The 23,922-nt window shown below is 42.2% G+C and overlaps 1 protein-coding gene across 6 annotated transcripts in view; it reads right to left on the bottom strand.

The window, feature by feature from the left end:
- LOC132835238 (GRB10-interacting GYF protein 2-like) overlaps positions 1-22,096 on the bottom strand; it is a 100,884-nt gene extending 78,788 nt beyond the window's left edge. For 5 of the 6 annotated variants that reach the window (XM_060854615.1, XM_060854619.1, XM_060854620.1 and 2 more), the window contains exons 1-5: positions 22,012-22,096; positions 18,238-18,317; positions 17,349-17,510; positions 7,141-7,219; positions 3,968-4,106 (exon numbers count right to left, since the gene is read on the bottom strand). The gene's annotated coding sequence lies outside the window, so the exon portion shown is untranslated. The remainder of the gene's footprint in view (positions 1-3,967; positions 4,107-7,140; positions 7,220-17,348; positions 17,511-18,237; positions 18,318-22,011) is intronic. The other variant, XM_060854616.1, reaches the window with a different exon arrangement.
- Positions 22,097-23,922: the final 1,826 nt, after the last annotated feature.

Genomic DNA, 23,922 nt, shown 5'->3' with positions numbered 1-23,922 from the left:
GTTAATAGGCTGAGAAGTGGCAGATGGAGTTTAATCAGATAAATGCAAGGTGCTGCATTTTGGGAAAGCAAATCTTAGCAGGACTTATATTGAAGGGCTTTTGCCCGAAACATCGATTTCGCTGCACTTTGGATGCTGCCTGAACTGCTGTGCTCTTCCAGCACCACTGATCCAGAATCTGGTTTTCAGCATCTGCAGTCATTGTTTTTACCTTATACACAATGTCAAGGTCCTCGGGAGTGTTGCTGAACAAAGAGACCTTGGAGTGCAGGTTCATAACTCCTTGAAGTGGAGTTGCAGATAGTGAAGGTGGCATTTGGTATGCTTTTCTTTATTGGTCAGAGAATTGAGTACAGGAGTTGGGAGGTCATGTTGCGGCTGTACAGGACATTGGTTAGGCCACTATTGGAATATTGTGTGCAATTCTGGTCTCCTTCCTATCAGAAAGATGTTGTAAAACTTCAAAGGGTTCAGAAAAGATTTACAAGGATGTTACCAGGGTTGGAGAATTTGAGCTCTAGGGAGGGGCTGAACAGGCTGAGGCTGTTTTCCCTGGACCGTCGGAGGCTGAGGGGTGACCTTATAGAGGTTTACAACATCATGAGGGGCATGGATAGGATAAATAGACAAAGTCTTTTCCCTAGGGTCAGGCAATCCAGAACTAGAGGGCATAGGTTTAGGGCAAGAGGGGAAAGATATAAATGGGACCTAAGGCGCAACATTTTCACAGAGGGTGGTACGTGTATGGAATGAGCTGCTAGAGGTAGTGGTGGAGGCTGGTAGAATTGCAACATTTAAGAAGCATTTGGATGGGTATATGAATAGGAAGGGTTTAGAGGGATATGGGCCGGGTGCTGGCAGGCGGGACTAGATTGAGTTGGGATATCTGGTCGGCATGGATGGGTTGGACCGAAGGGTCTGTACATCTCTGACTCTTAGAGGACATCCTTGACACATAACTAAACAACAGAATTCAGAGCGACATGTTTTAAATACCACCACGCATGTTAGATTTCTAGTAGAGGGATCAGAATGAATAATAATGGAGCTTTAAATATGCAAAATGTAAATTCACTTCCAAAAAAAAGTACACAAGGCCAGAAAATAGCTAATTAGAAAAGGATTATGTTGAAAAAAAATACAAATCAAAGCAATTGACTGCAGGCCCAGTCACGTTTTAAATAGACAGCAAGTTTCAATGATGATCTAAGGACACAAATTTGTTCACATAACAAAATGTCTTAGAATGCAATTACGAATACGACAAATGCTACAACCCATTTTGCAACAACAATTATCAATTTAGTTAATGGCTGGGTCATCTAACTCAGTACAGTTGATTAAGATGTTAGGCAATCTGCACTTCTGGTAATGCATTAGAATCACTGAAGTTCACGTGAAAGGTTGACCGTTTCATTTTAAACATGGAAACTGCGACAATGCAGCACCTCCTTCAATACTGCATTTTCACAGTCTCGATTATGAGCATGCAGTCTGAAGCTTTGACCTCCTGGCTTTGACATGTGCAGAAGTGGTACAGGCATCTGAAATAGTTTTTCAGATGTCTTTGTCGGTTGATAGCAGTCACACCTCATTTGAAATTGATGGGTTCAACCCATGTTTGCACACAATTGTGGTTCGTAATTCAACACGTAGCTGAGGGGGTGCCACAGTGTCAGAGGTGCTGTTTTAGAGTGGACCTCTTAAGCTGGAGGTTGCACTGATCCTCATGGTGGGCACCTTAATACCCCAGGATCATTATGGAGACTTTCCACCTGTCAATTTAACCTTCAAATGAACAGAGAATTCTGACCTATTATCACACTGCTGTTTTGAGAGAGCTTGCTTGCATAAATCAATTGCAAGATTTCCTGCATTATGACAGTATCATAGAGGTTAGAGAAGATTTAAGGAGAACTTTTGCCACCTAGAGAGTGGTGGGTATCTGGAGTGTTCTGCCTGAAAGGGGGTAGAAGCAGGAATAATTTCACATTTAATTGAAGACTTGAAACACCAAAGCATACAAGGCTGTCGATCAGTGTTGGGAAATGGAATTAGTGGATGGGTGCTTAATGACCTATTTTCGTGCTGTAATACTCTATGACTCAATTACAACAGTAACATGAATGTTTAGGCTATCAGTGGAGGGGGAGAAAGAAGATTTCTTTTAACCTCTCACTCAAGTTCAAAAGTAATACAGAAGCCCTTCAATGCCTCATGTATGTTCTGCCATGCCATGTCTGATCCATGACTCAGCCCCATTGACTCAAATGCTTTTTATAAAAATTCTATCAATTTCAGATTCAAAATTAATTTGTTTGGCATCTGATGTCGTTTACAATTAAGAGATCCAAACTTCTCAATTTTATGCTCGAGAGCTCTAATTTTTAAATTTTCTTCCTAGTCCCAGCCCACCAAGCCTGTGGAAATAAATTTTGCTTCAGTGTCCCTTATTTTCATGAGAATGTCAACTAATCTATTTTTCATCACCTTGCAGTGTATGTAGTACAGCGTCAGGGAACTGCTACAGCACCAGAACTACATTTGAGACAAAATTCTGAATTATCTAGGACTTCAAGTTTTCCCCCCACTGTGACCCCAATTAAAGGTTTGAAACTTGTTGCAAGCACTGAGATCTGAGAGTTGGAGACTTGTTAGAGCAAAGGCATAGATGTCATTACATAGTCAAAACACAATGGCAGCAATTACTGCCTCAGATACTGCAAACCCATTTGAGGTGTGAAACCCAATTTCAAGCAGCCCTGATCTTCTGCCTATTCATGTGGGCATTAAATACCCTATCCTAAGAGAAACAGGAGAGCTTTCCTGTCCAATTTTACACCAGCATAAATAAGAGGTGACTTAGCTGAATGTAATATTGAACTGATAAAATAAAAATTCAAAATAAGAAAGGATGCAGACCAAAGCAGGTATGCAACAAGCAGAACTGGAGCTCAGAAAATGATACCACCCAAAAAAAAACATTCTTGACAGAAATTGAGCACATTCCAACAATTGTTATGAGGAAAATTTAAAACTAAAAGAGAGATCTTAGTCAAATGAGACCAACAGCAATGAACAAATTCAAGGGAATGAGGAGGACCAAAGGCACTAACAGGAAAGAAAGAGTGTCCAGGACAACAACAGTCCAATTGGCCCATCAAGTCTGCTCCACCATTCAAATAAATCATGGCAGATTTGGTTTTAACTTCAATTTTACTTTCCTGCACACTCCTGACAATATTTCATCCTCATGTTAATCAAGAATCTAGCTACAGCTGCCTTAAAAATACTCAAAGATTTTACATCCATGCCACATGAGGAAGAGAATTAAAACACTCAAGGCCACTCAACCTTCAGAGGGAACATGCTCCTTTGTTTATGAAATGGGTGACCTCATATCTTAAGCTCTGATCCCCTAGTTCTAGACTCTCCCACAAGAGGAAACTTCCATCCACAATAATCCTGTTTACTAACCTTGTGATTCAGGCACACTTCTTTGCATCTCACCTCTGCAATAATTTCACATTTTCCCACAGTATTCTTCATTTGCTAGTTATTTGCCCTTTCACTTCACCTATATTCCTTTGCTGGTTTAGTATCTCATTTTGCTAACTCACTTTCCTACTTATCCTGATGTCCTCAGAAAATTTAGCTACCATACCTTTGATTCCTTCATCCAAACCATTACTATATATATATATCAAAGAGTTGAGGCCTCAGCATCGACCCGTGACACACCATCCAGGATATCCTATCAATTGAAACCATTTATTCCTATCCAAATTAAACAGTTCAAGACAGACTGCAACCAAATGCGGATGTAGTGGGAAGACTAATTTATTATTAAGGTGCTACGGGGATTTTAAATAATAGGCATTGGATTTAATTAAAACAGTGCCCCAAGGGCAAGTAGGGCACCACTGCAATGTTCAAAGCACAACACAAACAGAAGAATGTTACCTACCTTGACCACAGGTCAGGTTCCCAACCTACAACCGGTGTTGGAGACTCCCCAAGATACGTTGTTCTGAGTAGCTAATACAACAGATGAATTGGTCTGATAGTAATTCCCTTTATCGTTCACAAAACACTGGTTTACTTCACTGAAAGAAAGGACAAAATTCACAATTAGAAATCAGACCATACTAGACATTTACTTTTGGGATGTGGGAACAGGGAATTCGGTTGATAAAGTTACCAATACTCTTAACAATAATCCCTTGACTAATTAAACATTATATTATTGCATATACATCATGTATACAGCTCAGAAACCTAACATTCAATCACCGAGTGGTCATATTCCACCGAAGCCTTCTTCCATTTTTCTACATCACTGTAGCGCACTATTTCCTTCTCTGTCCTATATTTGTTTAGCTTCCTCCTTTTAAGTGCACCAATACAATGACTTCAACCACTTGATGTGGAGGCAAGCTCCAAATTCTGACCACCCTCTGGGTAAAGACAATCCAACTCAACTTCACATTTCTTGATAACCACCTTGCATTGGCCCTTGGTCTAGAACTAGAGGGCATAGGTTTAAGGTGAGACAGGAAAGATATAAAAGAGACCTAAGCGCAACTTTTTCATGCAGCATGTGGTACGTGTATGGAATGAGCTGCCAGAGGATGTGGTGGAGGCTGGTATAATTGCAACATTTAAGAGGCATTTGGATGGGTATATGAATAGGAAGGGTTTGGAGGGATATGGGCCGGGTGCTGGCAGGTGGGACTAGATTGGGTTGGGATATCTGGTCGGCATGGACGGGTTGGACCGAAGGGTCGGTTTCCATTCTGTACATCTCTATGACGCCATTTGAACCCATTCTATCAAGACCCGCAGAACAGCAAACATCTGAGGCCTCCAAATAAATATCAAAAACACAGATTTACTATCAATCAACATGAAGGCAAGACTAAAAAGTTTGAAAAGGAAAAACTGCATTAGCTGAAAGATGTTTTTATACATTATTTGCAGCCAAGAATCTCTGCCAGTCAAAGGCTGCCAACGATGATAAGTCAGTAACGGATAGTCACCCAGAAAAGGAAACACGCAGGAATCAAGACCAACCCACACTAAATGCTGCCTAAGTGCAAAACAGCATCTTAAAATAGAAGTATAGCTGGTGCAGAAACACAACAAGCCTGAAGATAGAGGGAACCAATCGTCAGTCTGCTATTTCGCCAGGAACCATATTTTCAGCTATGGCATCTACAAGATAACAAGTTACAAGAGCTGCTATGAAGTGCCAAACAACATGATAGTCTAACAGCCATGATCTAGTAACCACTGAATTAGTAATCTAGAATTCTGGACCAGCCATCTGGAAACGCAAGTTCATTTACTGAGTCAGCTAAGAAATTTCACTTCAGTTACTTAAGTAAATCTGAAATAAAAAGTTATGATCCGTTTGCTGTAAAGAAAATCTGACTGGCTAGTGTCTTTCATGGAAGGAATCTGCCGCTGTTAAGTGAACTAGCCTGAAAGTGACTCCAGACCATATCAATGTGGTTGAGTCTCACCTAGCCAGCCTCTCTCACATTGGATACAAAATATACACTACCAGGGTTCTTGGGAATGGGGCAAAGAGGGTAAGCAGAGAAAGAGGGGTTATCAGTAAAGTACAACCTAATATTACAACAAAGAAATTATTTTCAGCTCCCCAGCTAAAGTGAAATTACATGTAACCCTAGAGGAATACAGAGAGCAGGCATGCATTTGAATTTTCAGAGACAAAGTTTGGGGAGAGCCCTGGAATCCCTTTTTAAAATAGCAAGAACTACAGTTTGAGGTGACATCAGCAAATACTCTGCAATCTGTTTGCTGTGTAAAATTCTGAGCCTGGCACACCGCCATAGACTTTTGTTTGCCTCATTTAATAAGAGCATAATCAAAACGCAGAACTGACTAACTAACTTAGTAATGTACACAACTTTCTATTGCAGCCAGATTTCTGACTATATTGGAAAGCAGCCAAAGAAGTCAGCAACTTTTTTTTTACAACCACAAAGGATTGAAGGTTGGCCATTGAAACAGACCCGCAATTCACCCACACCATGACTTCCCACTGTCAGCAATCCTGTTCACTAAACGTACCATCCAGAGGGGAAGTTAAAAATAGAGAACCTAGCCCCTCTAGCCACTCATGTCTAAAATTGAACGAGCCAGTAGCTGAGAAAACGCTAAATCCACAACATGCTCAATGCCAGCAAAGTCAAGCTCGAGAACGATACCAGTTTTTGGGTCTGCGCTGGGGACCCAAGACTTGTTCAAAAATACTAGTTTTATGTTTTACATTTCAGCAGCTACTTGGCCTGACAGAGGAGGGTGGGAAGCACTCACTCAAGACACCTCATAGGAAACAGCAAAAGAAAACACTAGCTACCATTAAACTCTTGCAGTTTCCCATCAGATTACACTCTCTCCTGCAGACCACACACTGATGCACAACTGAATGAATTACATGGAGTGATCCAGTAGTTAGCACTGCTGCCTCAGTGCCAGAGACTGGGGTTTGATTCCACCCTATCAAATTCCTCGTGATGTGCGACATGACACCATTTTCCCACATTGACAGTTAACCAGTTTAAATTAGTTTCCACGTCTGCTTGCTCGTGTTTTTCTGAACTATCCTGTTAATCCTCCCTCAAAGAAAAGGCCACTTGTTGGAATCTCAGCACTCACCCACGCCAAAATAAAATCGCCTCTCATGCTCCCTCTCACTGAGTGATACTTTCTAATATGCAGTCACTATGAAGAATCCAGCTGCTCCACCCCTCCCCCAAATAGGAGTAGCCTTGCCGCCACCTCAAGTCAAACTTGTTTCACAAAACTTCAGTGGGAAACTTGCCAATTCAGAGTGGCACCACCACAGCAACTTTCACCAAGCTTAACCATCGGCATCCTCACCATTTGGTCAGTCAGCTAATTTAACTAAAGAGTAGAAGAGATCCAACTGCAGAGACACTGACATCTGGAGAACTGCAGAAGGAAAGGGGGCCATGTTCCAAATGTTTAGACTAACTTTTAAAGAGCTTTATTCTCTAAAGTTGAACAGATCATTCAGAAAAGTATGAAATAAGAATGGATCCATTAAAACTGCCCGTCCCAACAAACCTATTCAAAGGTTGTACTCACAGTTTCCCTAGGAGTTCAGCTGGTTACACACTGTCTCCAAGGATGATGGAAGGGGATACTACAATTGGTCTCAGCACCTCTAGATGGGAGCAATGTGAAAAAGAAGAGATAATAGGACAGTGAGAAACTGCTACATTAGCATATTTAAAGAAAAGAAATTTTAGCATTTGTGAGCAGATTTCTCAAAGTAGCTGATAGCCAATAAGTAACGTCACTGTTTCAAGTCGCAAACGTGCAACCAATTTGCACACAGCAAATTCATTAATGAGATAACAACCAGAAAATCTGTTTTTTCTAACAGTTGGTTGAGGATTAAACATTAGGCAGGTGATCAGGGTTAAATCCCCTACATCTTCAAAATAACGCAGGGAATTTTTTTCAAAATGAAAAACATAAACAGAGCCTCAGTTTACCATCTAATTCAAGAGAGAGCACCTCAGAAAATGCAGAACTCCCTCTGTAATGCAGTGAAGTGTCAGCCGATATTGTGGTGTACAAGTCCTGGAGTGGGACTTGTACAACCCAATGATGAAAACACTTACAATGGGGAAAAAAGTTGGAGAAAGAAAGGGACAGTAAAGAAAGATTACAGTGATGAATGCAATGATAAACAGTGATAAGGCAAATTAGGGGGTATGGGTAGAGAAGACATACAAACATTCAAATTAGGAGTAAGAGTACGCCACTCAGCCCTTTTAGTCATTCTGTAACATTATAAATGATCTAAGTAGCAGTCATTTTCATCTATCCACAATAACCTTTCAACCCTTACCTACCACTGCCAGAAAAAATATTTTGCCCCCATAAGCTTTTGGAACAAAAAGTGCCCCAAAGACTCATGACCTCTGAAAAATACACCTCCTGGTCATTCTTAAAAGGACAAGATCTTTTTTTTTTCATCAACCCCCTAGTTACGTGCACCCAGTCAAGACCTACATTCCCCCTCATTTTTCTTGCAACTGAGCGGACCGGAGTTCCATGCACGGCAGCAACTTATGGAACCAGAGGTTAATGCTAACACACACCAACTGGTATGTGCAGACGCTCCAAGGGAAATTGGGATCTTAAATGTTTCAATCAAGTCACTACTTGCTAAAGTCCAGTGAATACAAAATGTTAGAAAGTTTCACTGATTTGCAAATGTTTAAGATTAGAAAAGCTTTTAGAAGTTATGTCTTCCAAAGTGGGACAAGTGAATAGAGCCGGTTTCATAAACAGGTTTTGTATTCAGGGATTCTAACAGGTAATACAGACCCTGTACACCCTATTACTGAATATCACGACCCAGTTTGGTTGCCTTAAAGAGGATTAAAGAGGACTATCATCAATATAATACTGGAGATGCAAGGCTTTAGTGACCATGATGACCAGAGAAACAGGTGGTCCCTTGAGGTGACAGGAAAAACAAAATCAAGGGATGCTCAAAATGATTAGAAGTTAGGAAAAAGTTAACAGGGACAAAAGATCTACTCATGGTGAATGGCTTGGTAATAGGAAGGCATAAATCTAGGCTGGAATTACATTTTGTAAAATATGCAACAGACTATATGGCCCAACTGAAAGTGGGAGAAGTAGAATGAAAAACGTGCTTTAAAAGGAAAGATCCAAAGGAAAGATTCTGAAAGAAAAAAAGATCAAGTGAATAGATCACTTTCTGAAAAACAGTATGAACAAAACAGGTCAAACACACGTCTTATTGATTTGAGTCCACGGCTGATAACTAACTGCATGACTGATTAAAATGCATGCACTTAAGCCACAACAGGGTCTGACCAGAGTGTGAAGCTTCAACAGCCAAATAGCTGACTGGCACTTAAATCTGGAGAGCTGTGCTGAAATGCAACTAGTGCTTGCACAACTGTAACCCAGCGAGGATCTGCAGATCAGGAGAGGGGACGAGGAAAACTAGTTTGCTGTCAGCTGTCTGGAACATACCCTACTGGAGATCATCCCATTTCACTGTTGGCCGAACACCAAACATGACAGCCATTCCAAAGTTAAAAATATATACGAACCATGTCGCTTCCTGAGTGACTGTTGAATAATGAGACCATGCATTACTTTACACGATCTTGAAGCTACATCTTAAGGTCTGTCCATGGCAAAGCAGTGCTGTCACAACTGCCATTTCCGAACTTCTCAGCACACACCTAAAACAACTGACACTTCGGAATTTGCAACCGACGTGTGCTGAGCAGTTGTATGTTTCGACCTGCCTCGACAATGTGTTTGTCACCTATGCGGCCACAGAACCTTTTAATAGAGCAAAATTGTTTCCCTATTAACTTGGGAATTTGATCCAAGTTTCTGGTTTCCTGAGTTTTATACATCAAGATAGCCCACTGTTTCATCCCAATCCGGTCATACCCTCTGATCAGAATTACAGCAGGTGGCTAGAATTATGCTTAACTGTTACCTCTCCAGTGAGGAATAACCTGGTGAGACTTGCTGTCGCATTCACTCCCAAGGCATAGCCACTGACCATGATACATGGTAAGGGTTACTGATTTTTATGGAGCTGAGCTGTTGGCAGCATGGGAACAATGAAGCAAAAAGAAAATCTCGTCATCACCCCACCCTCTGCCTTCAGTAGAGATGGTTCATGTTGTAATGGCTGTCTGGGAAAGGAATTGGCTTCCTACATAAGCACTGATCGATTCTGACTTCTCCAGATCAGTGCAACAGCATTCAATTGGAATGCTACTGATGGCCTTGGTATAAAATCTTGGGAGGGCAAGTACAAAGGTTAAGCAAGGTTCCACAGCCTTCTGTCAAAGAGTTACTAGGTGAGGACATTATTTGGTGCCACCCAGCTAACATGGTTAAGCAACCTGTAACATCAATTGCTCCAAATCACAAAAGAGGTTTTGCCATTTGAGCAAGGTATCAAAACAAAATCAAACAAGAAATTGATAGAGCTTGCAATTATACCTTAAAGTACACACTCCAAGATTTTTCACAAAAGTGCTTCCTGCTAAAGTTTGACACTGAGTCACAAAGATTGTTAAACGCTTAATCAAAAAGACAGGTTCGCAAGGAGCAACTTAAAGGAAGGGAGATAACCAGTAAGATTTAGGGAGAGAATTTCAGAGTGAAGGGCCTTGGTAAATTGAAGGCACAGTATCAATGGAGGAGAGTACCAGGTTTGTATGCAGGGAGCCATGGTGAAAAGAAGGGTAAGTAGTAAAAAATAACGAGGAACAGAAATAGGTTATTCAGCTCCTGAAACAGATTCTGCCATTCAATGCGATTATGGCTGATCTATAACCTAATGCCATACAGCTTCCTTTGGCCCATATCCCTTAATAATTTGCCTAACCAACACTTCAGATTTAAAGCTAACCCACCTAGCAACAACTGCTGTTTGGAAGAGTTCCAAACCTCTACCACCATTTGTGTGTTCTACCTCCTAACATCTCTCTTTAACAGTCTGAATCTTGCACTTAAAACTATGCCCCCTAGTTCTAGAAACCCCAACTTGTGGAAACAGTAATTTTATCTAAGTGTCTTTGCCTTTTAATACCTTGGAGACTTTGATCAATTGACCTCTTAAAAATCTTCTAAATTCAAGAGAAAATAAGCCTAATTTATATAACTGCATGAAGTGAGATACTGCCAGAACAGATTGAATGAGTTTTTTTTTGGGGGGGGGGGGTGCCAAAGAAAGGAGAGGCTGTGGACAGAGACAGTGGACGAGGAAGATGGCTAAACAGGATCTGGTACCAATTAGCCAAAGTTAGTGGAACTTTAAATAAGATCGGGTTTTGGCTGGTCAGTAAAAAGTGCAAAAGATTTGAAGTTATTCTAGGATATGCAATAAGAAAAAAATTGAACTTGACAGAATAAAAGGCCAGACAGTATGATATCCACAGTGCATGCTTTAGTGTGGCATTCAGCCACGTAGCTGAAAGTTAGCTCTCTGGTAATGAGCCCATTTCCTTCTCTCTAAAATAAAGTCAACAATGTTTCGGGATGAACTGCATGTATTTTACTGATCAAACTAAGATTTCTGACTCTTCTCCAGCACTGAGGTTTTCTGCAGTTCAGGGGAAATCTTTAAAAATGCTGCTCTCCTGCAAAGCTGACAGTTAACAGATAGAAGCCACCAGGCACAGAAGAACTTGAAGCTCATTCCAAGAGCTTAGTGACGTATGCAAGGGATCAGAATACTCAATTATGGAAGGCACTGTTATTGCACAGTTGGACGATGCTGCAGAGAGCTGGAATCCTCAGCCAGGAATTATATCCAGAGGGGGATAACGAACATACTGCATGTACAGTCTAGCTTCTCACACCTAGCTATTGCTTGTGAGTCATTCATCAGCTTAAACGTCAAACAAAAAGCAACAGTGCAACAGCCAAGCTGTTCCATTTTATATTTTTAAAAAATCTCATTTCCCATCACAAATAACTTCCTTGAGTCTACAGAACTGAGAATAAATCTGCCACCTTCGGAAAGGTGATTAGACCGAGGCCCCGCACTCCTTGTTCACACAAATGCAAAAGGTCTGAAACGAGTGAAGAAACACTCATGTCCTAGCCAACAGCTACCATTAGACCAATAACACAGATAGGCTTAACTGATCTTGCTGCAGTTTATGATACTAGGCTATGGGACCAAGTACAAGAAAATGAGATTAGAATAGTTAAGTAGTTGCTTTTGAGAGCTGAAGGGACATTTTGCTGAGCTATAAACCACTATGTCAAGGCCAATCACACCTTGCCTGCCACGACTGCTTAGATTTTGAAAAGCAGTTAATGCAAAAGCACATTTGTTTTTTTGGGGGAACCTCTGCTAAGGAGAGGATAACCAAATGCACAGGCAACTAAAGCACAATCTTTCAGTGATGACGACTTCTGGCATAAGGATGAATGCCATTCCAAATACATATGCCTTGCTAATTCTTGGAACGCTATACAACACCCCTGGCATGAAGATCCGCATGCACTGAGTTCAGTAAGATACTTCCTCCCAAGATCAACCCCACAGGATTCTGAACTCTGAAATAAGTTTGATGGGATGTTTCCAGAAGCAGCCTAAAATTCTGGGCTTCAAAAAAAATCACTATTTTGCAGTGTAATTGTCACCTGTCTCTCTGCCACTACCATATAATATTCACTTGCACATAAACAGGATTAATTTTAGCCTGGACAAAATGGCTGCAGCCTTGAAAATGTGGCATAATTCTGCTCAACGGAAGACTACTGCTAAATAGGGTTACTGCCAGCCCCAAAGAAGCCATACCTGATTCGATCTCAGCATGGAGGGAATGAGATACGCTCTACACAAAATTCTTGCTAGACTCAATGTTGTAGATACAGGAGGAATATTTTTGCTGACTGGGGCAGGAGTCAATAATCATGGGCAGGCCATCTGGGACTGGGATGTGTATGAGCACTTGAAATGTCATAACATTCATGACTGTCGACCACGTGCTGGAAAGTGGGATTAGTGTAGATAGGTCAGCGAAGACTTGATGGGCTGAAGGACCTGTTTTGTGCTGTATAACTCAGATTGAGTAAGAATTTCTTCAGTCAGAGGCTCGTGAATCTTTGAAATTCCCCAGCCCAAAGGACTGTGAAGGTTCAGTCATTGAGTATGTTCAATACAGAGATCCATAGATTTCTACATATTAAAATATCAAGGGATAATACTGATGAAGCAAAAATCAACCTGCCACAGTAAAGTGCTTTGAAACTATTGGAAGACCAATCTCCAAATTTTCCATTGATTTGGCAAAGGGTTAAATGGTCTTCAAAATAGACATATGGAGGATAGTGGGCTAGTGTAGGTTAGGTGGGCTTGGATTGGTGCAACATCAAGGGCCAGAGGGCCTGTACTGCGCTGTATTTTTCTATGTTCTAAAATGCTTAATTCAAGCAGCGGTTTTGTACCATACAAGGATGTTGCATTTCTATTCCCACCAATAGCAAAGGTGATCATTAAACCATGTTAAACACTGACTGTTTTAGACAGATCAAACTGCTCAATCAGTAGGTGAAGTTACCGTAGCTACTTAATCTGTAGTCACTTTGTCAAGTTACAGTTTACAACAACATGGCTGGCAAAAAAAACCCTTGGCATAAAAACTGACCTCTGAAACAAGACAGATGAGCTGAAGACAACCCAGTGGTGCATTTGCCTACTTCGTGTACTGCCATTGACTTTGAGCAATATTAGCAGCAATTAATAGAACAGCCAAAGAGAAACCAACAAGGAAAGCAACCTAAAGGCATTTCTACTGCTTTTGGAATGCCAAAGTAAAAGATCCTGATTAGTGCACCCCTTTCTGGACCAAAACACAGGCAACTGGCCAAAACAGTAGGTAGGTCTGATTATAATGTCAAAGAAGAGAGGCTTCACAGACAGAAACCTAGACACAATTTAACTCAAGATGCCAAAACAACTGACAGAAACATGCTGCATGACCAAGTGAGAAATGTATAAAACCTGGATCCATATTTAATTGTGACAGAATGTGAAAAGAAATCAGTTAATGAACCTGAAACGTTAACTGATTTCCCTTTACAGATATTGCTGGACCTACTGAGCTTTTCTGGCATTTTCTGCTTTTGCTCCTGGGTGACTGCTGACCAGGGTAAGAGCGTTCTTAAAGAACTGGATTGTCAAAGTCAATCAGGAACATACCTCAATTGAAGCACTTATGTTGCTCTCCTGTCACTGTTCCACCCAGGTTTCTTTAGGATATCTGGGCATTCTTATGGTTGAATTTGAAAACATGGGAGAAAGAAACACACTCAGAAACAGGGAACATCGCTGTCAGCAGATAAGCACTGTTGGATCTCCCTTTGGTAACAAGGAATGGATGTACGAGCAGATGAGTGCTCCAATATATACAGATTATAGACTGACAAATGCCTCACCAGGCAACTGCTGCTTTGATTCAACTTAATTCAAGAGTTGCAGGGTGGTGTGGCAATGGTAGTGCTGCATTAATCCACATTGCTGGTTTATGCCCATGTGCTCCATTCCCTCAACTAGCTGCACAAAACAAAATAGCTCCACATGCTGCCAAGATTTGCTCAGGAAGTTGCAGGCTTGCCAATATTCTTCATGGAAGACATACCACCTACAGAGTCTGGTCTATATAAAAAATACCACTAAAGAAAGTGTACTTGGTTGTCATCACACTGTTGTTTATGGAGGCTTGCTGTGCATATACTGATTGCTGCATTTACTACATTACAACAATGACAATACTTCCAAAGAGTTTCACTGGTTCACTTTAGGACACCCTGAAGTTTGAAAGGATCTGGATAAAATACAAATACTATATTTTAAACCTTATGAATAGAAAATATTAATGATTAAGCACTAACATTGACAGCTTCTTTTTAAAACAAAAGAATTTCAAAAACAAGTCAAAGCTTTGTAGCAGCTATAGCCATGGAAACCACCACCTGCAAGCTCCCATTTGAGTTCTTTCACCACCAGTGGGCCAAAATCTTGGACCTCTTTTCCCAACAGCACTATGGGGGGTACCTATACTACACAGGTTACAGAGGTTTCAGACTGTGGCCCTCTTCCATGTCTACCAGGGCAACTGGGTAAATGCTGCCATTGCCAATGATTCACCAAATGAAAAAACTTTAAAAGATTATTAAACCTCCCAGTTTCTCAAGTTTCACGATGGTTGTAATTTCAGCTGAAGACAAGGCATTCTCTCAGGAGAGGGATGAAATGAAAAAAAAATTAGCAAGCCTCTATGATTCAAAAGATGGGGAGTCAGCTGTCTACATTATACAGGAACGACTTCTTCTGTTAACAACAAGCATTTGTAAGGCTTTCATCTAAATGTATCTGCATTCATTCTCATAAATACATAGATAGAGAGAGAGAGAGAGAGAGAGAGAGAGAATATATTTATGTGTGTGTATAAATAATCGATCTAAGGGTGCACCCACCGCACAGTACCCTAACAGAGGTATGCAAACCACATGCATTATCAATTGGACTACTCAAAAATCTAACCATACACTGTCATCTTCTGTGCTTCACCAATACTTTCCAAATCAGATTAAGCTGGATCAAAGTCAGGTTGTCCATTCATTGTCCCCCTGCATTAATGAGGTCATCAACTTTACCAAGCTTCTCCCCTGGCTTTATTAAAAAAAATCTCCCTCAATCCATGCCTCATTGACATTCACGCTACCCTGTCAAATGGAGCAGAGATAAGGCAGTGGAAAACATTACCTGAGAATGGAGGGCTTTCAGAAGAGACATGGCCAATTAAATAAAGAGAAAACAAAATAACATGCCAACATGGTAAACGAGAGAGCAATGAAATTAGTTGAGTAGCTCTTGCAGAGAGTCTAAACAGATGTGGGCCAAACAGCCTCCCTCCATACTGTCATGGAAATAGATCAGCATGAAAAAAAAACTAAGTTGTCACATCCCCAAACTGGCTTGCTCTGGCTTTAACAACATTTTCCAATGTCTGCTGCCTTTCCATAAGACATAGGAGCGGAAGTAAGGCCATTCGGCCCATCGAGTCCACTCCGCCATTCAATCATGGCTGATGGACATTTCAACTCCACTTACCCGCATTCTCCCCGTAGCCCTTAATTCCTTGTGATATCAAGAATTTATCAATCTCTGCCTTGAAGACATTTAGCGTCCCGTCCTCCACTGCACTCTGCTGCAATGAATTCCACCTGCCCACCACTCTCTGGCTGAAGAAATGTCTCCGCATTTCTGTTCTGAATTTACCCCCTCTAATTCTAAGGCTGTGTCCATGTGTCCTAGTCTCCTCGCCTAACGGAAACAATTTCCTAGTGTCCACCCTTTCCAAGCCATGTATTATCTTGCATTATCTTTCATTTTAACCTTGTTTTGAATTAGCTTGATTTTGAAACAGAAATTAACTCAATTACGAATCCTTTAACAATCAAAATACCAAATGTGGTTGTATAAAAGAGTAATAATGTGTTTTAAATTCGAAGGCCAAACAATTTAAAAACCACATGAGCCAAGAGTCGCAGCTCGGTAACCATCTAATCTGTTGAATAAGTGAGGTTTCTCAACTCCCAGCATTTCATACTTTTATAAGCCTGGGGTACATTCTAAATGAGGGTCAACCATAGCGTTTCTGAAGGCACAAGATTAGATTTATGAAGTAACTTCATAGTTAAAAATGTATTTATTTTACAATGAGAAACTGCAATTTATTCTCAGCTTTCCCTGCCCTAGCAATGCTGAAGTTACTTGCTGTCTTCTCATTCGCTACCATTTCATCTTTTTTCTAACTGTACTGGCTCCTGCTCCAAATCAATGCCTACTTGAATGAAAAGAATGCAGAGAGAGAGAGAGAGAGAAAAAAAAATCAAAAGATAATCTGGAACTAACCAGTCTAATGATGACCACAAAACCATTGTTGTTAAATGGAAAAACCCATCTGATTCACTAATTTCCTTTAGGGAAAGAAACTGCCAAGTTTACCTGGTCTGGTTTATGTGACTCCAGAACCACAGCAATGTAGTTGGCATTTAAATTACCCTCTGGGCAATTAGGGCGGACAATAATTGCTGTTTGACTGAAGATAAGTGTTTAGCAACAAAGACAGGTGCCGGATAGGCACGTGAAATAGGACTGGAGTGGTAGGCAAGTTGCCACTCCCTCACACAACTCCTAACCCATTTCGAGCCAACTCAAACTTCAGTCATGCGCACTGTACATTTGCTTAGCCACAGGGTACTTAGGCTGCATCTTTAACCAAAGTAATATACTTACATCATGCTTAGATGGAACAGAGAGAAAGCAATGACTTTGGAAAGAGGGACCACTTTAATCAACAAAAAAGAATATGGAAATTATGTCTGTGAATCCGCCAGGAGTAATGGGTGCCCAATCATGCACTTTAGTTAGAACAAGTCATTCTTCAGGTGACAACTTTCTGCTCAAATATAGATGACAGATTCAGGGCACCATTCCTTACTCCAACCCATACAAATTACCGTGAGATCTTCCTGCAACACACAACTCAATGGCAGACTGGAACATTACAGAATGGGAGCTGGTGGGCTTCAAGGTTCTCACGCCACACAGGGGCAATCTTAAAACTTGTAGAACTGGCATAATAAATTGGAAATGCAAGATAGTAGTTTGAGCAGAGCACTGCAAATAAAGACTTATTCCTTTGCCAAATCCAATGTGGAACTCAGCAAATGGCTCTATTGCTTCTACTTACGTGTCTGAAGTTAATGCTTTAGTTCAGATATTGGTGGGGACAGCGTCTGACTCGAAGTCGAGCGCTGGCAGCCATAGAGACTAGGGCATCAGAAAACTGTGGGTATCAACTCCGTGTCCTTTCTCGTTTCTGTCAGGACAGTATCCCAGACGCGAATCAAACCTTTAAGGGAATGTGCAAATAAGTCATGCAGAACAGTGCAATGGTGGAGGTTAAAATATATGAATATGCAAAATGCTGTGCCTACACAAACGTTGTTTGCATTTCAAGAGTAGATGTAACAACCTCAGGACACAAGTGATGAATTACTTGAGTAGCAGCCCCTGTTGGAAACATGGCTGCCAACAACAACATAACTGTGACCAGTAATTGTTTTTTGACATGTTGTTAAAGGGTTAAATGTTGGCCAGGACATTAGGGAGTACTTCCACAATCATCTTTAAAATAGCAGTCTCGATGGGTCGAATGGCCTTATGGGATCTTCATCTCAAGATGGAGTAGACTGTTTTAACATCTTGACAAAGACACCTCCTAACAGTGCAGCACACTGTACTGCACAGAACTGACAGCCTACATTTTTGCACAAGTCCGTGAACCCACAAACTTTTGACACAAGTAGAAAATGCTAACCACTGAGCCACAGATTTCCTTACTGGTAAGCTTATGTTCTGAGGAGGAGAGAGATCAAAAGGTGATAGATTGTTGGAGGAGTTCCATCATTACTTCAGGCTCTTAAAAGCACTCATGCCAAACAAACCCAGGCTCAGAAAGACAAGCCTCCCAAATTCAAGTGGACAAAATACAAACATTTCACACACTTGCCCCCGCCACAACACTGAAGAAATAATTTAACTTTCACAGTACGAATTTAGGAAGAAGCTTTACTTACTGCAATACAGCTAAAAATATATCTTTGTAGAGAATTATTCTGATGACCTGATGTCTCACCACCACCTAAGAGAAATAGATCTGTAAAGAGAGGAGGAAAGGAAGTGTTAGAAATCTTTTCTAGAATAACAGTGCAACCACCAGTCTCATCATTAGGATCTCTTATTAAAATCTTGAACACATTTGCCTTCTAAAAGTGCCAAATCATGGAAGGTACAAATACACAAAGGATTCTGGTAATTTAAACACATGGCAATTACCAGACAGAATAGAGGGACATCAAACCTCAGTCGGTCAGTCATTCAACCATGAAGAACTATTACTGCCAAACTTAATTCTATTCTACCCGGGTCACTGAATTATAATTGCAAAGATTTACTTATAGCACAGCAACAGTCCAATTGGCATTTCGGTCCAAAAGCTCCTTCCAGCTACCTCTTCATTGCATACTATACAAAATTTCCTATTATTTTCTCTGTCCTGTGTTTAAGAGTTTCCTCTTCAAGGTATTGATAATATTCGGCTCAAGCTTTCCCTTTGAAAGAGGGTTCCACATTCCATTCAGTGAACCATCTCCTTTCATTAGTGACCATCTACGGCTCCCAGCCATGAAGCCTCAGCAAGTTGAATAGTCTTCCCAACATTAACCCCATTGAGGCTCCTCTTAACCATAATCTACTCTAAATATAATCAGAAGCAGAAAATTTGGCTAATATGCCCTACTTGGAAGAAAGAAATGCAGATCTACTTCTGCAATCAGCTCTCAAAACAATCAAGGTAGCAGACCAGAGGCATTCACGATTTGGATGGATCAGGGCACTAGTGAGAACTTACACAATAGAGCAGCACGTTAATCAGGCTGTGCTCACATGAAGTATTAAACTTAAGCCAGCCATGACAAGGCTGCCTGTACTCTTGCAACCGCACCAGCAATCGAGAATAAGTGCATCCGGCTGACACGAAAAGAAAATCAGGTTTAAAGTGGAGAAAATTTGATGATAGTGTGTCAGTCAATCACACTAATTTTCAACCACCCATCAGTGAGGGTTTAATCACAGCCATGTCAAGATGACAACCCAAATGACTGCCAAACACTTGAAGGCAAAGGAGATGGGAAATAAGGCAACAGTACTCAGTATACAACTGTCACATGCCTCCAAACAGCTTGGTGAGCTGGGCTTGCAGCAGTAATACATTACCTATTCAGGGAAGCAATGACATTTGCAAGAATAAAAAGAAAGTGGGATATGGAGTATATGTTACTTCTCAGATATTGTTACTGTCACAGATCCAAACAAGGGGCATCAAGAAAAGATTTTGCAAGGTGATTTATATTCATATTTATTACAGCTGTAGCTTCAATTTTGGAATACAACACAACCGTAAAGCATGCTGCATTACACAGAAATTGGTTTCGAACAACGGGCAACTGGTTACTTCAGCCATTCTAACTAGCTGATGTGTAGGGAAATTTAAAAAAGGAGACACTCATAACAAACAGTGTAAATGCATGAAGGCTGATACACAACTATGTGAATGGTATTAAATTTCACCCTAATCAGGTGAAATTTATAACTTCAGACAGAGCAGCAATGATCGACACTGGTGGCTCTGTGTTGAACATGGGAGAGAAAAACCAGGCCCTTCACCACAAGATAGTCTACACTGGGAAATGCATACATCAACATTAGGATGCAATGTGAACATGACAGCCTGTTAAGTTCACAGGAACAACAAATGCTACCTCACCACAGTAATAAAAGCAAAGTACTGCAGCTGTTGCCTATCTGAAATAAAAACAGATATTGCCAGAGAAACTCAGCATTCTCAGCAGCATCTGAAAGGGACTGTTTTGGACTGAAAACATTAAATGTATTGCTCCTACCATAGTTGCAGACAGAGCTGCTGGATTTCTCCAGCACTATTTATCATACCATGGTCCTGTTAGTTACACAGAAATATACAGCACAGATCCCTGAGTTCATAGATAATTGAATGAGCAGTAGAGAAATGATCAGTAGTGCAAGTAAGACAACAGGAACCTCAGCTCTCAACATGTGCTTCTAGTTTTTTGTTGACAAAGAATTAAAGTGAACTCCTCAAATAAACTCTTATGTACACATCTGCAATACATATAACTGCTGCACACATTACAGTAAAATATTATTTTCATATCAGATCTCCAACATGCATGGAACCAAAATTTTGGGTGTCATGCACATGAAAGTGCATTAGTGCTGGTGATACACCTAAAGTAATAAATACAAGCACCAGACAACAATCCAATCTTGACAAGTGGACCATATTCACATCACTACTGGTTACACAACACCCTGGCCATAATATCAGAGCTACAAGTCAATGCCATATCTAAAACAAAAAAAAATCAAATGAATAACAGGCAAAATGATTTTTTCACAATCATTTAGAACCACAAGAAATTACTGCAGTTGCATATGTAAAAATCTATTCAGCCAACAATTTATGAACTTATGAATTTATGAAATTTTCTATTACAAATACTGAAGCAAAACTTAAAATGTACAACATATTCTTTAATAGAGTGCCAAAAAAATAAGACAGCAGAACAGAACTCAGCTGTAAACAATCACCATATGCAGCATTCAAATGTAAGATTCAAAGATAAAATAAGATTTTAAAACCTGACCATAACAAAAAATTGCAAGTGGAGTAGACATCTTTATTCCTTTATCAGTAGCAAAGCGTGCAACAGGGCCCACTCAAGCCAGGTTCAATCCTTTACAACAGTTTCAAGTTCTCAATGCACAAATGTTTACCTTATACAAGAAAAGGTCATTGCGCTCAACCTTTCCACTTTTTTGGGAGGGGGAAGAGGGAACAGGAGGTTAAGTCACACAAGTGAGCGACTTATAAACACAAAACAACCTTTTTCCAAAAAACAAACCACAACTCAGTTAGATCTAACCTGAGCATTAAGAGAAACAGCAAAACATACAGGCACTGCTTCTTTATTGGGGTGGTGGAATCTAAGGTCATGGCTTGTTTAGAAGCTGACCTCAAATTTTCAGATCTAGTATTTTATTTTTTTAAAAAACTCGATTTATTTTTATGGAACACTCGAGGTCTTGTTTATTTCGGTGCATCCCACATGGAGGCCAAAGAACTAAAACCGTCATTATGATTGGAGGGGGCGTGGGAAGCAGCTTCTGGGGGGACGGAGGAAGAGGTGAAATTATTGAGGAAAAAAATAAATAAAAATCCAGCAGTTAACTTAAGTCAAAAAAAAGTCATAAGGCCTGTCACTCCCAAACAAATTCCCTTGATGCCACGTCTGTTGTTAAATCACCTCCTCCCCCTTTTCAGGGCTAAACTGGGAGGGTTTTAACACGACTAGATGTTATTTATGTTTTACTTTGCAAAGAAGAACCACGATTTTGGTCAGTGCAGGTAGGGTTTGAAGATTTTTTCCCCCCCTTTTGGACTTAAAAAGAGTTTCTGGGAACGGGTTTTCTTTCTATCCCAACCACCGTGATGCACGGGGCCTTGCCTGCCTGCATCCCAACCTCCTATTTCTCTCACCCTGCTCTCACCGGCCCCACTCCAGGTAGGCCTCAGAGCCGGGGCCTTGCCCTAGGAGCCAGCCTCGGTCACTCGTAGGCCCCCCTCCCCTAGGGTTTGAAGATGTGGTGGGGGGGGGGGGGACGCTCCAAGCGAGCGCAAGGCTGGGAAGCCGGTCTCACATGGGGTGGGCTGGAGGGTGCAATGGTCGCGCGAGCCCTCGCCTCGCCGTTACCTCCGGTGAATCAGGAAAGTCCGTCTCCGCCTCTCAGTCGCCGCCGTCGCTGCGGATTCTCCGCCGATTCTAAGATGGCCGCCGCGCAGCGCGTCACGTGACCACCCCCTTTCCCCAACGCTCAGCGGGCCCCGGCGTTGCCCGGATGTTGATGGGCGGGGCCTCCTCTCTTTCCCCACCCTCCCCCGCCCCGGAGGGCGAACCACGTGCCGCGCGGGAAACAAAACAGTGGCTTGCTCCGCTCCCCTCCCCCCAAAAGAGGTACCTGTCCTCACCCTCAACGGGCGTCAGGCCCCGCCCCCAGAAACGTACCGCGCCCCGAGGCTCAGGCCTCTCCCCGACAAACACTGACCCCGCCCACAAACGTTCAGGCTCCCCACGACACTCAAACCCCGCCCCTAAATCACGCTGACCCTACCACAACTCTGCTCCAAAGTCACTCAGAGAAAAACAAACAGAGCCCGCCTCCATAGCCGTTCAAACCCCGCCCCAGACATTAAGACCACGCCCTAAAACACGGAGACCCCGCCCCCAACGCGTATTCAAAGCCCGCCCCCACAAACACTCGGACCACCCATCTACAAATACCTAGACTCCGCCCCCGCACTTTCTCAGGCACGCCCCGCGAAGAAACACAGACCACGCCCCAAAACACTCAGACCCGCCCCCACATGTACTCAGACCCGACCTCAAAACACTCAGAGCACACCCCAATACCCTCAGACCCCGCCCCCAGCCATTCAGACCCCGCCCAAAACCCACAACACCGTCCCAAAACACTCAGACCCCGCCCCAAAACACTTAGACCCCGCCCACAACATCCAGACAGCGCCCCCACCCACTCAGACCCCCGCCACAGCCACTCAGACCCCGCCCCAAAACGCACAACTGCGCCCCAAAACACTCAGACTCCGCCCCGAAACACACAGACTCCGCCCCGAAACACTCAGACCCCGCCCACAGCATCAAGATCCTGCCCCACCCACTCAGAACCCGCCCAAAACACTTAGACCCCGCCCCCAGCTACTCAGACACCGCCCTAAAACACTCAGGCCCTGCCCCCAAAACACCCAGACTCCGCCCAAAACATTCAGACCCCGCCACAAATCTTATACAGGAATACTCAAGTTCTATTTGTTGGAAGTATTGGTCGTTGTGAAGTCGTATTTTGTAAAATTCTTACAGTGTGGAAGCAGACCATTCGACCCATCAGGTCCACACCAACCCTCCAAAGAGAATCCCACCCCATCCCTGTAATCCTTGCGTTTCCCAAGGCCAATCCACCCTCACCTGCACATCTCTGGGCACTATGGGGTAATTTAGCATGGCCAATCCACCCTAACCTGCACATCTCTGGGCACTATGGGACAATTTAGCACGGCCAATCCACCCTAACCTGCACATCCCTGGGCACTATGGGACAATTTAGCATGGCCAATCCACCCTAACCTGCACATCTCTGGGCACTATGGGACAATTTAGCATGGCCAATCCACCCTAACCTGCACATCCCTGGACACTATGGGGTAATTTAGCACGGCCAATCCACCCTAACCTGCACGTCCCTGGGCACTATGGGGTAATTTAGCACGGCCAATCCACCCTAACCTACACATACCTGGACACTATGGGACAATTTAGCATGGCCAATCCACCCTAACCTGCACATCCCTGGACACTATGGGACAATTTAGCATGGCCAATCCACCCTAACCTGCACATCCCTGGACACTATGGGACAATTTAGCACGGCCAATCCACCCTAACCTACACATACCTGGACACTATGGGACAATTTAGCATGGCCAATCCACCCTAACCTGCACATCCCTGGACACTATGGGACAATTTAGCATGGCCAATCCACCCTAACCTGCACATCCCTGGACACTATGGAACAATTTAGCACGG

This window comes from Hemiscyllium ocellatum, chromosome 44 (assembly GCF_020745735.1).
Source record: "Hemiscyllium ocellatum isolate sHemOce1 chromosome 44, sHemOce1.pat.X.cur, whole genome shotgun sequence".
Lineage (NCBI taxonomy): Eukaryota > Metazoa > Chordata > Chondrichthyes > Orectolobiformes > Hemiscylliidae > Hemiscyllium > Hemiscyllium ocellatum.
The sequence above is the reverse complement of the archived record's forward strand: the minus strand, read 5'-3'. Positions and strand labels throughout refer to the sequence as shown.